Consider the following 17,242-nt stretch of genomic DNA (forward strand, 5'->3'; position numbering starts at 1 on the left):
CCTTAACATGTATTAAACCTCAGTTACACAAATATCTGTCTCTAAGCTCCCTGTTCTGTGCTATGGGCCCATTCGTCTGTATTTACATCAGGACCACAATTTCCAATCACTATAGGTTTGCAGTATGCCTTAATATCTGGCAAAGTTTTCCTCTTTACATTGACGGTTATTTCTCAAAAGAGATGATTTAATGTCCCTATCACACGAAGCAGAAAGCAGTGTGACAATCTCAATGATACATTCAAATATTCAAATATAAAACTGTCACTTCCTATTTTTGTTAAGTACCAAGCATCAATGGTATAATATCGGGGGGCGGAAGGGTGGGAGAAAGTCACAAATTAGTAAATGTCTAACTGATTCATTCATTCAACTAATATTAATTAAGCACCTACAAGTGCTGGCTGGCCTTGTTCTAAAGGCCAGGAATAGAGTAATGAAAAAAAAAAAAATCCTAACTTCATGGAACTTACATTTGAGTGATAGAAATCAGAGAATCACTTCATCGACTTCGCCTCCCCAGCCCACTGTCTGGGGCATGCTCCTTCCCTACTGGGCCCGCTTGGGCTTCTCCAGTGAGCGCTCATAAGATGAGAGCCGAACTTAAGTTGCAAATAAATACAAAGTTACTGTTTCTCCTGGGGTTTATAATCAACCCAGATATATGAATTAATTTACTCAAGATTGAATTTAAAAATAAAAGTCAATGTATTTATCTTAAGTAAAATAACAGGTCATTTCCTTTATTCTCCAGAGTTTAGTCATTGGTCTGATTTTGAATAGAGATCTATAAAAATGAAAATAAGATTATTGCGGCTATAAATCTTTTAAATAATAAAACCTAGTTATTCTCATTATGCTTTTAATATTACAAATGAGACTATCCTTTGAAGAAAGTAACTTGGGCTTTAAAGAAATGCAGACAATTCAGATCTGCCTGCTCATTCGATCCTAGGATAAAAGGTTAGTGGGTTACAGACTCGGTTCATTTGGGGTCACAGGTGAAATACACAGACTTTTATGCAGGAAATTTCTCTGCAGCTGGCCTCTCTCCGTCATGGGAATCACAGGATGATTGAGGCTTTCCTCCACTAGGCCCTTGTCTTCGGGAAGGTTGAACAGGGTTGCTAGCACCATCAGGGGTTGCACTTTCGTTGCGCGGTCCCTAAAAACCTGGTTCAGACCTCGTCACGGGTCTCAGCCACTGTGGATACTGGAGTGCTGACCCGGAGGAGTGGGTTTATGAAACTCCAAAGAGGTCTGAGTTGAGAGAGAACTGGAGTTGGGGGATGAGAAAATCGGAGAGGTGTAGCTAGCAGTATGATTGGCTGATCTCTTCTATCTTTCCGGGCGGTGAAAACAGTGGGTTGGAGTGCCAGGGCACCTCCCCATGGAGAGTGGGGCATGGGAGTATGAGGCACAGTGCAGCTACACACCCAGCCACTCTCCCGGGCCTGCAGGTTCCTGAAATGCAAATTTGGCTCTTTCTTTTAAAGAACACTGGTGCTAGGAGCACAGCACCTGAGACAGGCGGGCTGCCACTCCACAGCTGGGTGACTGCAAGCATGCTTGGACATTTGCGGGCCTCAGTCTCCTCTTTGTAAAGTGAGGAACAGGCCCATATGTATCCCTGTAGGGCACAGAAAGACAGCACAGGAATGTAGTCACACATACCACATGCCCTCCCGGAAGCATGGTGTCCAAGCTTCTTCTCCGAACCTGGCCCCTAGATGAACACTCTGCTTCATCTCCTGAAATGCTCATACGGATCCTGCAAGGATGGTGCATCATCCTCGTTTCATAGAAGGCTCAGTTAAGGCTTGGAGAGATGCACTAGATGCAGAAAGTCACAGCAGGGATCACCGCCACATGCAGTGAACTTGAGTCTCTATAACATTAGGGGTTCTCCAGAGAAGCAGAACCAGTAAGGGGTGTGTGTGTATGTGGTGTGTGTGTGTGTGTGTGTGTCTATGTATGTATCTATGCATTATCTATCTATCTTCTATCTATCTTTCTAGAGAGATTTAAGGAATTGGCTCACATGATTGCGGGGATTAGCACATCCGAAATCTGCAGGGCAGATGGGCAGGCTGGAACCCCAGGGAAGAACTGATATTGCAGCTAGAGTCCGAAGGCTGTCTGCAGACTGATTTCCTTCTTCATTGGGGAAGCTCAGTCTTTTTTTGTTGGGCGTTCAAATAATTGCATGAGGTTCACCCACATTAAGGATGGCAATCAGTTTTATTAATAGTCTTCTAATTGAAATATTAATCTCATCTAAAAGTTACCTTCACAGCAACATGCCACATTTCTAGATATTATGACCTAGCCAGATTGAAACAAAATTTAATCACCATGATTGTTACACAATTAATGTAAAAAAGCATTAAGGAAAAAAGTAGCCACCAAGTCAATGATGACCCAATGCTCTTCTATTGCTTCCAGTTTTCATTTCATACTTATATTTAGACAGAGCTTTCAAACATTCCTTTTTTTTTTTTTTTGAGACAGAGTCTCGCTCTGTTGCCCAATCTGGAGCACAGTGGTGCAATCTCAGCTCACTGCAACCTCTGCCTCCCGAGTTCAAGTGATTTTCCTGCCTCCGCCTCCTGAGTAGCTGGGATTACAGGCACACACCACCACACCCGGCTGATTTTTGTATTTTAGTAGAGACGGGGTTTCACCATGTTGGTCAGGCTGGTTTCAAACTCCTGACCTCAGGTGATTCACCCGCCTCGGCCTCCCAAATTGCTGGGATGACAGGTGTGAGCCACTGCACCTGGCCTCAAACATTACTCTTGCACTTGCGCAAGCATGAAAAGAAAAAAAAAAGGGAAAATAAATCGGTTAAGATGTTCCAGAAGCTCCTCATTCTGAGCTGCCCTAGTGGATGATGGCACCTCCCTGGTGTCATGCCCCGCGACCTCAGGAGCATGGGGGCCTGTGCTGCCTCTGAGACGTGATTCTAAACTGCCAACCCTCCCCGAAAAGCTGGGCGGGTGGAGGTGTTTTCTCGCTTAGGAGGGCTGAGTGATCTTTTTGTATGTACCTTGGTCACAAAACAGAACACAAACCCCTCTACTCATAGGGACCTTCCTTCTTTAGGTTCCATAAAGCAGCAGATTTTGATTGGCAGTGAAGGGAATGCAGACTGGCATTCGCTTCTCAACAACAAGTACCTGTTCCATTAATACTGAGTCTAAGCGTGGCTGCTCTGTTTCTGGCTTTGCTCTTAGTACCCTCTCCCTGTGGCCTCTCTGTCTTTTCCCCCAAAGGACAAGCTCCAGGAGGCCAGGACCTTGCCCTATCCTTCTTCACTGAGGGCCCAGGCCCCACCATGCAGGCTGCCTGAAGGAACAGCCCCCATTCCTTGGGTGACACCTGCAAATCGCATGCTTGGTACTCCAAAGTGAGTCGCCCACCTTCACTCCCAAACCCTATCCTAAGCCTGGACGCATGCTTACAGAATTGTAAGTGCCCTTCCAAAACGCAAAGACGTGTTCCTATTGCCACTGCCCTAACGAGTGGTCCCTGTGTGTGCTGATTCTCCAGTGCTGTGATACTTCCTCCTAGCACATCAGTTACGGAACGCTTTATTAGTGTCCTAGTGCTGCCACAAAAAATGCCCAAGAACAGTTGGGTTTAAGCAGCAGGCATTCACTTCGCACCGTTCTGCAGGTTTGAAGTTTAAGATCAGGGTATCGGCAGGGTTGGTTTCTCCTGAGGTCTCTCTTCTCCGTTGGGAGATACCCGCCTTTTCACTGCGTCTTCACATGAGCATTGCTCTGTGTGTGGACATCCCTGGTGACTGATCTCTTCTTTTTTTTTTGTTTTTGTTTTTGTTTTTGTTTTTTTTATTATTATACTTTAAGTTCTAGGGTACATGTGCATAACGTGCAGGTTTGTTACATATATATACTTGTGCCATGTTGCTGTGCTGCACCCATCAACTCGTCAGCACCCATCAACTTGTCTTTTACATCAGGTATAACTCCCAATGCAATCCCTCCCCCCTCCCCCTCCCCATGATAGGCCCCGGTGTGTGATGTTCCCCTTCCCGAGTCCAAGTGATCTCCTTGTTCAGTTCCCACCTATGAGTGTAGACATGAGTTATACAGGATCAGAGCTCGCCCACAGGGCCTCATTTAAACACAATTACCTCTTTAAAGATCGTATCTCCAAATAAAGTCACATTCTAAGGTATTGGGGGTTAGGACTTCAACACAGGCATTTGGGTGGGTCCCAATTTAGTCCATAACAAATGTGATCTTCCCCAAAATTCTGAGAGACGGTGGCCCCGCCTGAAGCCAAGGTTACTGAGATAAAAGCAGTGCCCGTGAGCTGCCTGCTGTCCTGCGTACGGTTCATTGTTTCACTCAAGTGTTTGCGGCGTGTTCCCGATGCCCCCTCATGCTTGCTGTCCAGGCGTCCAGGTGTGGCCATGGACAAGTCAGAGCAGATGCCCATGCTCATGGATAAGGGCATGAAGGCAAAAACACATAAAATGAACAAGGCAGCTCTGGCACTGACTGACAAGTATTCTGAAGACAACCAGGCAGCATCCAGAAGGGAAGCGGAGTGCATGGGCCTGACAGTGAATTTCCGCTGCATGCTGCACCAACCTGCCAGGGAAGAACTGAAACCTCATTGAGGATAACCAGGAGTCAACCTGCTCCAACACCTTAAGTGCCAAAAGTAGACAGCGAGGTTCCTTGGACCCTAGCAGGACAGCTGACCATTTATAGCACAGCAAACAGCAGGGCATCAGCTACGTTGTTCTGGTTCCCAGCCCCCACGAGAAGGAAGCCAGGGGGAGGCTCTGCCTTGGGGGGCTCCTGTCATGGCTGAGGAGCTCTGTGCCTAGGGAACCCACTACTTTGCTAGTGGGCAGAAAGTAGACCTCTCCTTTTCTGCAGGGAGCTACGATCTCACCTCTCAAGATCACCACGTGTAGAAAGAACTCTGAGACACAGCCTACTGGAAGAGGGGGCACAGGCCTTCAAGGAGGGACCAGGGTGGAGAGGGCCCCATGACCAGGAGGCAGCCACACAATCGTCTGGAGACAGAGCTTTCTGAGCACAGCAAACAGCAAGTGTACAAGTTCTAGGCCAGGAGTGAGTCTGGGGTGGCTCCTTGAACAGAGAGAAGGCTGGAGTGGCTGGGCTGAGTCCGGCAAAGACACAGGGGAGAGCGGGGTACCTGGACAGGAACAGAGGGCTGTGCGGGCCTGCAGGCCATGGAGAGGGCTGCGTCTCCTTGAGCCAGACAGTAGCCCCCGAACGATACAGTTCCATTCTCAGTTTGCAGATGAGAAAACACTCCTAGAGAGGGAAGCAAGTCTCTCCATTACATGGTTCCTAAGTGGTAGGTCTGGGGCTATGCTGGGGGCTGAGTGTTTCGGCCCACCCCATATCCCTGTGTTGAAGACATAACCTCCACGTGCCTGCATGCTAAGGAGGAAGGCCATGTGAGGACACAGTGAGAAGGCATCTACCTGCGGGTCAAGAAGAGGGACTTCACCAGACACGGACTCCACCAGCACCTTGACCTTGGACATCCCAGCTTCCAGAACTGACTGAGAGAAATAAACACCTCTTGCATCCACCACTCCCTCTGCAGTACTTTGTCATGGCAGTCTGAGCTTACTAAGACAGGCTGGAATCCAGATCTTTCTGGCTCACACCTAGTCGCTCTCAATGCCTGGCTGCTGCTTGACCCAGGACGTGGGGCTTCCCTTCAGTCAAGGCTCACAGGCTGGGCTGGGGCAGGAGGCTGAAGATACAGGGGAAGCACCGCTGAGTTAAAGATCTCTTCATATGCAACCCAAACTTTCTTTAGGTGAATCAGGGTAGCCACACATGACACTCGAAGCACTGAAACCACACTTCAGGTGCAAAAACAAGAAGAGTGTTTATTACACCAGGAACCGCAGGGAGTGAGAAGGCTGGCATAAGGTTGTGACTCAGGCAGAAACCTGGCAGTGATATTAGCAGCACACCTCCCATTTGTGGCCAGATGATCATGAATAACACAAGGTACTCAGTGTGCACTGAAAACTCATCCTGGAATATGAACACAGAAGTCCTCCCGTGAACATCAGCTCACCAAGTAGGAGCTTCCGGGCCTGGAAACTAGCCCAGGCTGGGCTCACCTAGACCTCAGAATGTCTCTGCTCCCAGGCAAAAAGCCCCGGGGGCCTGCACTCTTGGACCTGAGGCTCAGCCAGATATGTGCACCTCGGTCCAGCCAAGGAGAGGCCAGGCACCTGTGCCCAGGGTCCTGGTGGCCCATGGTCTCACCACCCCCATGCACTCTGCCAGCAGCCAGTCAGGGACACTGGGCTTCAAGCTCATTGTGTGTTCCTGAAGGTCAGGACTCCCCAGGATGCTGTGGGACCATCAGGATGCAGCCAGGAGGGACAGGGCAGCCGGCCTACCCAATGGCCTCTGTGGCTGGCTACTGTGCTGGGTGTCCCCTGGTCACTCCTGGAGGCCACGAGTTCCCATGCTCTGCTGAACAGAGCCAGGTCCGGGTCTCATCCAGCCTCACATTCTTAGGCCCCTCTGGGTTACAGAGCTTCTAACCACCAGAATGAACAGAAGCAGAGGCAGGGAAGGCAATACTCCTCCTACAGAGGAGAATTAGCCCCAGTGTTTTTTTCTTTTTCTTTTTCTTTCTTATTTATTCTAAGACCCCTGACAGGTGGATGGCTGTGCGCTTTGCTGATTCTTGCCGACAGCAGCCACAGCAGCGTCTAAAAACAGGTGCCCCTTTGCTGGGGGATTCCCTGCAGTCCCTGCTGTGCACATGGGCATCCCCCCATGGGTCTCAGAGGCATGCTCTCAGGGTCTCTGCATGCTAGGCCAGAAACAAACAAACAAAGCAGGAAACAACAACCTACAGAAAACACATATGCAGCTTAATGTACAGCATTATCCAGCAGCCTCAAAAAACAAAACAAAAAAAAAGCAGAATCAGGTTTCCATAGATCGTTCTGGAAAGTAGGTATCCCCAGAAACTCCACACTGCAACTAGCCTTCCTAATGAACAATCACTAGTGCATTCAACACTCAACACAGGCAGGACAGTGTGCGCCAGTGCCAGCGTGCAGAGCTGAGCCGGCCTCATACCCCAGGCAGCTGGGAGGCCAGGTGCAAGGGCAGAGATAGGTGTACTACTCTCACAGGAGCTGGCTTGGCTTGGGGTCTAGCGGAACACCAGGAACCGCACTAACTCAGCTCTCCCAGCCTGATGGCAGGTGGCCAGGGCTCTGACTGCCTTAGAAAACAGTTTCCCAGAATCCAGCCCTTCTGGTTTGCAGAGGCTCTGGGCAAACCCTGGGCTGGTTCTGAGCTGCCACTATCTAGGCCAACAGTGGGCACATCACCTCAGATACAGAAGCATTTTCTCAAAATGCATAAAATTGCATTTTTGGTGGAACAGTAACATTTTAAAGTATCGATTAACAAAACAAAAAAATTAAAAGAAACATCATCTACTTTGCGGGTGCTAAAGTAGCTTATTTCTGCTACATTTCTACACTGTGCTGTGTGTATGTGTGTATGCAAGAGATATGAGATTTACTATTAAATTATTTTCAATCCACGACTAAAAGCCAAGAGAAATCACGATGGCTTTAAATCCTAAACCTATGATACGTGACTGATTTTTTACGTAAATAAATAAAAATAAAATACTGTCATGATAAATACATGTAAAATTGTATGTTTTTTATTTATATATTTTTATATAGACTGATCCAAAGAACCATCATTCACACAGCATAATTCATACACGTGGTGTGTGCGTCCACACATTACACTCAAGTGACACTGCTTTAGTATCCTGCAAGCTCCATGTACCAGGAGTGCAGTTACCTCCCATTTTTTTACATGAAATCACAAAAAAATAAGGTGTATTGGTCAGGGTTCTCTAGAGGGACAGAACGAATGGAATATATATGTGTGTGCGTGTGTGTGTGTGTGTGTGTGTGTGTATGAAAAGGGGAGTTTATTAAGTATTAACTCACATGATCACAAGGTCCCACAGTAGGCTGTCTGCAGCCTGAGGAGCAAGGAGAGCCATTCTGAGTCCCAAAACTGAAGAACGTGGAGTCCAATGGTCGAGGGAAGGAAGCATCCAGCACGGGAGAAAGATGTAGGCTGGGAGGCTAGGCCAGTCTCTCCTTTTCACACGTTTCTGCCTGCTTATATTCTAGCCTCACTGGCAGCTGATTAGATGGTGCCCACCCAGATTAAAGGTAGGTCTGCCTTTCCCAACCCACTGACTCAAATGTTAATCTCCTTTGGCAATACCCTCACAGACACACCAAGGATCAGGACTTTGCATCCTTCAATCCAGTCAAGTTGACACTCAGTATTAACCATCACACAAGGTATAATAATATTCACTCCCACATTATACTTCATTATGCTGATATCTAGATTATAACTAACTACTTATGGAGTCAATTTGATGTTATTGAAATTCAGTCCTGCAATAGCACATTTGAGATGTGGGATTAAGAATGCTTTGAGGTGCATTTAACATCTCACATCTTTTTTAACAGACTGGCTTATTTTACAGAAAAAAATAAGAAATAAAGTCATAGTCATTTCCTTTTTTACTCAGTCTTTGAAAAGCAATTACCATCTCTTTGTTATAAAAATACTACAAGGACTACTTCAGGTCAAATTCTTCAGGCCTGAACTGAACCCCAATTGAGAGTTGGTGCAAACGCTGCTGAGGTTTTTCAGGCTCCACAGTGATGTGGAAGGAGAGGGATCCCCGAATTCACCCAGTCAGGAGGTTCTCCCCGCCCTCTAGGCACCTCTAAGTGACCTTTTGGCTGAGGGAGAGAAGGATCAAGGGGCAGGTCTGTCGACTTTTGTGGGTAAGACTTCACTTGAGCAGAGCATTCCCAGACACATGAAAATAACACAGTTGAAAACCACCAATCCACAGAACCAATAATCATGCCTCAGAGAAGGGGACAGAAGCTCAGAGTGACCCAGGACACCAGGTCATTCAGCAGCAAACTCCAGACCAGGAACGGCATTTTCACATTTCCAGGACACTGCCTGCTGCTCAAGGCATTGGAATAAAAACATCTTACCGCATCAATCCATATCACTTCGATATCCTTAAAAACAGAGTGATTTGCTAAAATACCATCTTCCCTTCATTTCTTACCCACTCACAAAACATGACTTAAAAATTGTATATTTTAAGCTTGCTTCTTATTGTCCCCAAGACCCTGATGGCTCTGATTCTCGAGCATATGCACCACCAACACACCACTCTGTACACAGGGACCAAGGTCTCCAGGAAGGCTCAGGGGTGCCTCCGCCCTTGTCTTGCTGAGAACACTGGGGGAAGCACCCTTTTCAAGGCCTCAGCTGGCGGGAGCTCCACAGGGGGCACAGACTCCGCTTCTTTACCATAAGCGCTGCTGAGCCCCACAGCTAAAGTCAGTCTTTTCCTTACGACTCGGAAGACTGGCTGGCTGAGGTGTGTCACCCTGTTCTCAGAAAGTTTCCATCGCTGCAGTGAGTCACATAAGTGCCTTCCACTGTGACCATCTGAGAGCACTGCTTTAATGCAGTGACCTCCAGAGGAAACCCTGGTGGGGTAGGGGACCAGGTGAAAAGCTAGTGGAGGTGCCACCCACAAGTACATCTTTTAGGATGCAAGATGGAATTCACAGTAAGTTCACATCCCAGCCGAGCACATCTGCTACAAAGCCCAAAGCTTCCTTCCCCATGGTTTCAGATCAAGGTGATGACACCAGATGACAAGCTTAATCCCCTTACTGGCGGGTAAGTCAGATGCCTCCCTAACTCCAGGGGAGCAGAGGGTGGCAGGGGGGGATGAGACAAAACACATTTGGTCTTGCTTGAAGTTAATCAATTTAATCATGATGCAGTCCTCAGCCTTTACCTACTATTCACCCCTAACTCTGCAGGATGGCTTCCAAACCTTCAAGGAACAGACCCTTTCTTCAACTGAAATTGCATAAACATAATTTCAAGATATAAAATAGCTTGAAGAGAAAATGTGTGGGACAATGGGAAGAGGCAGCTCCCTCTGGCATTGCTACCAACGTACCAGTCAAGCTTCTTGGACACAACCTAAAACCACAGCTCTGATGGAGTGCCTACTTTTATGGTTCATTGGCAACACCCGGGCCTCCCGACTCCCTGAATTAAAATGTCCTCAGAGGGACCCAGGACACTCTCCCTGAAGTTCAGGGCTGGCTCCCTCCTCCTTTCTGGTCCAACCTCTCCCCAGGGACTAAGCCTCTTCCTTCCCTTTCTCCTCCATGGAGACCTCAGGATGTAGCGTTGTGAGGGGTCTGAGAATTTCTGCCCCATTCTCCCACTGCCCCTTGACTTCACCAGTCTGAAGGCTGATGACAATTTCAGAAACTGACACCTCTCTTGTGCTGGGGAGGGGTGGGGGAGGGATGCCCAATCCCAGCCATGGCAGATGGAACTGAAGAAACTCTCCTTCCCCAGAGGAGCTGTCATCATGGGGGTTCCACAAACACTGCCTGACCTGGGCTGGACATCACCTACTGACGCGCCCATGACAAGTGGTAAGCGTCAAACCAACCCACCTGGGGCAAAGCTAAACCCTGTGTCTGTATAGACCACTTTGGTTTAAGTGCCACTGAGCTATTTCTGTTGAGCTCTAGGAGAACTGCTCACAACATGTGCAGAAGCAATTGCTAAAGAAATAATGGGCACAGCACATAATAACATCATAATTGTCCCAGGCACTGTGTTGAGAGGCAAGGGAAGAAGACAGGCATCAGAAAGCAGCTGTGTGCAGAGGCTCCTCGGCTGGCCAGGCATCTTGAACAAAGAACTGCCAGGAGCCATCCTTGGCCTTTTCTTGCCTGACCTCCACATACACACAGCCCTGCAGAGGCAGCAGGTGGGGTGAGCTGGTTTCCCAGTGGGATCCAGGATCTGCCGGAAGGCTGCAGGACAGCACTAAAGAGGCCTATCAGCCCAGTGGCTGCTAAGTGCTGAGGGAGGAGTAGTGAGCCTGATTTGTAATGAAATAGAAAGAAAAGGCAGGTGTAAGCAACCTGGTAACCTAGAGAGCTGGACAACTTGGCAATGGCCTGCACTGTAGATGCACCTTGGCAAAGGACAGGCTTGGGCTCCTCCTGATCCTCCCCTGGGCCCACTGAATGCCTGGGATGCCAGCCCACCTCACAGGGTCCTGTATGCAGGAAGGGCCTGATGCATGAACCTTCTCTTCTATCCATCCCAAAAGATAACTTCCCCGTCTGCACAGGCACAGGGCACAGAGGTGATATAACCACATCACCTCTAAAGGGAGGCCTGTGATTTATCAAACTGTGTCTGTCTTTAGAGAGAGGCATGTGTAGGAACTGACAGATTTGTAGTTGGCAAAATCTAAGACCCACTGACATCATATTCAGTGCCTTTACTTCAATCCAGACGAATGTGAAGAGAGTTACAGGGCAGGAGGGGAAGGTGTGCTTCTCTGCACAGGGAGCTGCCTGAGGTCCCTGACTCCCGCTTCAAGGCGGACAGCTGAGATAGCCTGAGGTCTCTGGAGATCTTCTGCCTCCAAAACCCAACAATAAAAGCTACAAATATCTACATTTAATCAATTAACACAAATCAATTAAAATGCACTCTCAGCAACCAAGCAAGGGAGGAGACAAGAGTAATATGAATGTTTTTAAGGCACTGTGGTTTTGCAAAATATCCACAATGCCATATTATGTAAAACACATTTTAAGGAGGTTTCTATATGGAACTATATCAAAATACATTTTAAAGATTTGTACATTTTTTTCCTACAAGTTTAGGAATTACATTCCAACTAATCTATCATAATCTTAGCAATAAAATTCAAGAGTTTTATGCAAAACTCTTGTTAGCTTCCAATCCTGAAACCTCTGGAGATTTATTCAGCCCAGAAAACTAAGATCAGTTTCTACTGTTAAGCATTAGCATAAGATTTTTGCTTAGGTTGATACTATATTCTGGGTCTCATTCAATGCAAAAAGCACATGGCTCATCTTGCAGTAATTGGTGCATCTCTGGACAGGACTTTTCCCTGGAGTCTCATTTATGTGCCTTTCAGAAGTACATTTGCACTAATGAGAGATTCCTCATGAATCAGTAGGGCTACCAATGTTATTGGCAACACATTTAAGAAGAGATCATCCAAGCCAACCTCTTATAATCACTGGAAAATGAGGCAAAGCAGAATGTAGTCTGTTTAATATATTCAACCAGACATTCAAGACTTCTGTCATTAAAAAGTCCTATTAAAATGTTTACCTAAACCCCATCCTTCCATGCAGACTCCTCGTGGAGGGTCTAGTGGGTTGCCACACATCCAACAAGGACCCCCAGTGACCACTGCTGGTCCTCGGGGTCAAAGGCTGATCATCCCATCCTTCAGTCACTGTCCCTCTATCAAGTAGCAGAGCCAAAGTCTCTTGTCCCAGGATCATGTATAGAAAACAGTTCCCTCTAGCTAAAAAGAGAGACTTTATCAAAATACATTATCAACAAAGTGACCACAGAGTATTTCACAATCCAATATAAATGGTAGGCAGGAGAACTGAGTTTGTCACAGGAAACATATTCTGCCATCCGTGCCCTGCCTTTGGGGCATCCACTATGGACATGTGGTCTGCAACCCGGGGGATGAAGGCAGCAGAGACATAGTGCCCTGACACTGTCCCCATCCTAACCCACTGCCCGACGTCCCGGGGATGTGTACTCATTCACTTTTCCAAGAAGTGGGGTGGCCTTGGCCACATGTGCCACCCAATTCCCCTTCCCTCTCCCATCTGGAGATGCTGTAAGCCTCTGGGCTATTTCAATTCAACCTGTTCAATTCTCCTTTATTTGTCAGTTCCTATGTGCATAGCAATGTACTAGTCTTTTATAAACATGGCCTCATTGAATCCCCTTATAAGCTCAATAGAGTCAATAATACTGTTCCCATTTTGCAGGTGAAATTGAGCCTCAGAGAGGCTAAGTAACTTGCCCACACTGGCTATGGTTCACACTAGATCTCCCCATTGCTGAGCCCCAAGCTCTTCACTGCCATCTCCCAAGAGACAGAGTCTCACAGGGACACGCATGTGTTTCACACCTGTGAAAAGGGCTCACACAGGTGAGTGCATGAGTTACTACACGTCATTAAAGTTGATGAATGTGCTTAATGACATTCTTAATTCTAAGTTCCTTTTATTAAACTCTTACATGTTATTTTCTTTGACTGCCCCCAAATTGCACACAAGAGATGCCACAGGAAAGGCAGAAAAATTCCCAATCTCCTATCTGAGGACCTGGCAGTTAAGATCCCCAGCTCCAGTTTGGCAGGAGTACAGAGGGAGAGTTTGGGAAGTGCCTGTGGTGGACTTGGTGGGCTAAGGGTCCCTGCCCACTACCTATGCTCAATAACACCTGTCTGCCTGAGATGGTTTCAAACCATCAGCAGAGCCCCCTGGAGCTGGTCTTCCAGGAATGAGTGTGCTATATTTGATTAAGATGCTTTCATTCCTAAAGAGGTAAAATAGAAATCATATACCAACCACCACCCCACCCCGTGCCCCCCAAAAAATCCACAAATGCACTGAAGCCTCACAGACTGTTGACCTGAACCCTTCCCAAGAATTTAGGGGAAATCATCCAACTGAGAGAGCCGCTGTTACCAATATGCTGTTTCTTGTATTTAATAACCTCGAGGAAGCCTCGCTGCTGCTGATAGGTGCCAGTTTCATGTGTTTGTTGAAGCTGGCGACACTCAGAGCACATGGTACTTTTACACAGAGGAGGGGCCAGAAGAGAGAAAACCCCAAACATAATATTTTGTTATACAATTGAACTAACAAATGTCACACACGCGCACGCACACACATGCGCGCACACACACACACAAACACACAAATCCTCACCAGGTTTTTCCTTCACAAGGTTTCAACTAAAACAACTCAAGAGTTGACACTCCATCAGCAAGTGCCAGGATGAACTGTCAAAGCAAAGAAATAAAACAGCAAAACCATCTTCCTACTCGAGCAGCACTGCCTTTCCATTACAGGAGCTCCTGTGTGGAGCGCTGGGCTTCTTGAAACACAATTAAGCTTCAAAACTGATACCCACCACATCTCCCCAGCACAGACCTCATTCACATGAGCACTTTCAGAGCATGAGCCACAACAAGCTTCTCAGAAAACAGGCTCTGGAAAGTGGAGAAGGTGCCTGACTCAGAGGTCGAGCATGAGCTTGAGTTGTACCGTTGTTCTTGACACCACCTCCTTTTGGGTCAGTCCTAGCCTCGGGGTCACTTACCCCCAGTCATTTACCTAGGACCTTGGTTTACATATTGAGAAGTCTGAGTGTAAGAGACCCTGATGCACTGCCCTTTTAAGGATGCCAGAGCATGATATCAGTTCTGCTTCATATTCTTAACTGTTCCAGACAGCATGATCCAAGGCTCACCAGGCTCCATCTACAGCAACACTCACACCAGGGTGAGAATGGACAGAAGAATGAAACGAGATGCACATTCTCTCCCCTGAGCCTCACAGCTGCAGAGTCAAGGTGTGGACTTCATTTAGCAGACAAGCCTGGAGTAGAGAGCCACAGAGCTGGACTGAAGCAGTCCAACTTCAGGCTGCCCAGGCCCCACGCAGGCTAGGTGAGGCTGGGCCTTGCTTCCTTTTACGTTGTCTAATTGTATGTGGCTCCTGCCTTTCCTTTTTAAACTTGCTGGGCGATTGTTCAAAGTGGAGACTGAAAAGCAAAATCATTGAGAAGCCAAGGGACCAAGAAGTGCCTGGGGGACAGTGAGACAGACTCTGACGGGAGAGGAAGCGGGAATAAGCACATTGTAGACTGCAGGGTCAGCTTCCAATACCTCCATTCCGACTAGAGAGATTCACACTGACTTCAAACCAGCCGAAACTCTGCTCTCTATTAGTAATCCCTGGTGCTACAATTTTTAAGGAACACTGAGGAACGTTCCTGTAATAGAACCTAGTATCCTTTCACCACTGGCAATTCTGAATTCCAGCTCTTAGGAAGTAAAGTGTATCCTGGGAAAGACATGACCATCCTTTGCTGTCTACCCAATGCCAATCCCTTTCTTCTGCCTTCCCATCAGAATCTGGCTTGAGCAGCAGTGGTGGGTTACTGTGTCGAGCGTTGAGCAACGGATATAGACTACTGTAAGACAATGGTGACAATACCGTTTCCTGCTTTCCCTGCCTCTCTTGCAGTTAGTTTTAGTACAGTAAAATCTAAGCAGAAACCCAGTTCCAGCCAATAAAACCTAAGCACAAACCTGCCCAGCAGATTTCCAGGAAGTATTTGCAATCCTAATAAAACAGAATCAGAAGCAGCTGGTACTGACCAGCTTTCCTTCCCTTGAACTAGGACACAATGGCTAGTGCTTCAGCAGCCACCTTGTGGCCATGTGGTCCAGAGAATAAGAGGTCAGCCTAGATGGGTCAAACCTTCATACCAAAGCCAGTAATCTTGAGACTCCTCCTTGCGAATGACAAGCAAGCCACTCATTGGTCAGTTTTCTGTTACTCAAACCTGAACAGATTCCTAAATAATCCACACATACAAGCACTTTATTTATGCACATCAGTGATTCAGTGATACCAGCTACAATTCATTTCCTGTGTATAACTATTTCTTAGTCCATTAAAGACTTCCACAAAATTTATCGAATTGGACCCACTAACATCTTGTGATCAGGTGAGTGTGTTTTCCCCACTTCAGAGATAAGAAAACACGCCTGGAGAGGTGAAGGGGTCGATCTTCTCCAGGATTTCTATGGAACCACCTTCAGCCCGCAAGGAGGTGCAGATGGTGCAGTTCTTCCGGCAGCTGGAGAAGGGCAGCTTCAGGAGGCCAGAGGGGTCCCTTGGCACGGCAGCCCGGCACACTCATAGTTCTATGGAGCTGGGTTTACTTATACAGAGGGTGCAGGTGGGACAACAGGGGTGCTAAGGTGGGCAAGGGCCTACCTGAAGAAGCAGTGGAGCCTCATTGAAAATTTCACTACTGTCATGAACAGAACCGTGTCCCTGAAAATTCCTATGTTGATGTCCCAGCCACCAACATGACTGCATTTGGAGACAGGGCATTCAAGCCAAGTTTAAATGAGGTCATAATGGTGGGGCCCTAAACAAATAGGGTTTGTGTCCATATAAGAAGAAAAAGAGACACCAGAGATCACTGGCTCTAGCTCCATGCATGCACAGAAAAGAGGCCACGTGTGGGCGCAGCAAGAAGGCGGCTGTCTGCAAGCCGAGGAGAGAGCCCTCACCAGAAACTAGCCCTGCCAGCACCTTCATCTGGGATTTTCAGGCTCCAGAATTGTGAGGAAATCAATGACTGCTGTTTAAGCCACCCAGTCTGTGATATTTTGCATGGCAGTCCAAGCAGACTAAGGTAACCACCTCAACTAATGCCAGTGGCCTCTATGTCTGCTGCTCCAAAGAGCCATTTTAATAACGGTTCTCAACTAACTGTTGGAGGTTAGGCACTGCAAGGACTAGGTTGGCCCCTTCTGGAATTCTGTCCGAAAGTCAGTCTCTCCCAGCTCTGTGGTATTAGCCGGCTCAGGCCTCCATGCCCAGGAGGCTCTGAGCCCTAAAGGACACCCAGAAGGGCCACACAGAGTGCTCTCTGATGAGAAAGTCCCCAGTTCGTGAGGTGCAAAGCCAAGCCACTGCAGCCCGTACTGTGTGCCTGTGAAGGAGTGTGCCTTGCATCGAAAGTCTCAAAGCAGGGTCCGGCATCTCCTATGGAGCAGGAGGAGCCACAGTGAGTAGAACAAACATTATCCACAGATAAGGCACTGCAGAGAAGGTGCATGGATTCAACCTCTGTCTCAGTTTCCACTTTCAAGGGCAATTTAAATTACATTTGGTGGAAAATATAATAATATTTCTAGCTAGGGAGAGACAGTGATGGCAGGATCTAGTACAGTAGGAATGGAAAGAGGCAGACTGAGGGAGAGATGAAATGAATTACTGAGACCTTTTGATTGATTTGATTGATTTGATGTGTGTGTGTGGCTTGGTGTATATGTGCATGGTACACGTGTAAGTGCATGTGTGTGTGGTGTGTGTGTGTGAGATATGTATGTGTACTTGCATGTGTGTGTGTGGGTATGATGTGGGCTGTGTCTATGTGTGTGGTATGTGTGAGTGTGTGCTGTG

At 47.4% G+C, this 17,242-nt stretch overlaps 1 protein-coding gene across 1 annotated transcript in view; it reads right to left on the reverse strand.

Moving 5' to 3' along the window:
• The window catches only part of OTUD7A (OTU deubiquitinase 7A), a 382,132-nt gene that overhangs the window by 305,392 nt on the left and 59,498 nt on the right, over positions 1-17,242 (reverse strand). The window lies entirely within an intron of this gene.

This window comes from Chlorocebus sabaeus, chromosome 26 (assembly GCF_047675955.1).
Source record: "Chlorocebus sabaeus isolate Y175 chromosome 26, mChlSab1.0.hap1, whole genome shotgun sequence".
Lineage (NCBI taxonomy): Eukaryota > Metazoa > Chordata > Mammalia > Primates > Cercopithecidae > Chlorocebus > Chlorocebus sabaeus.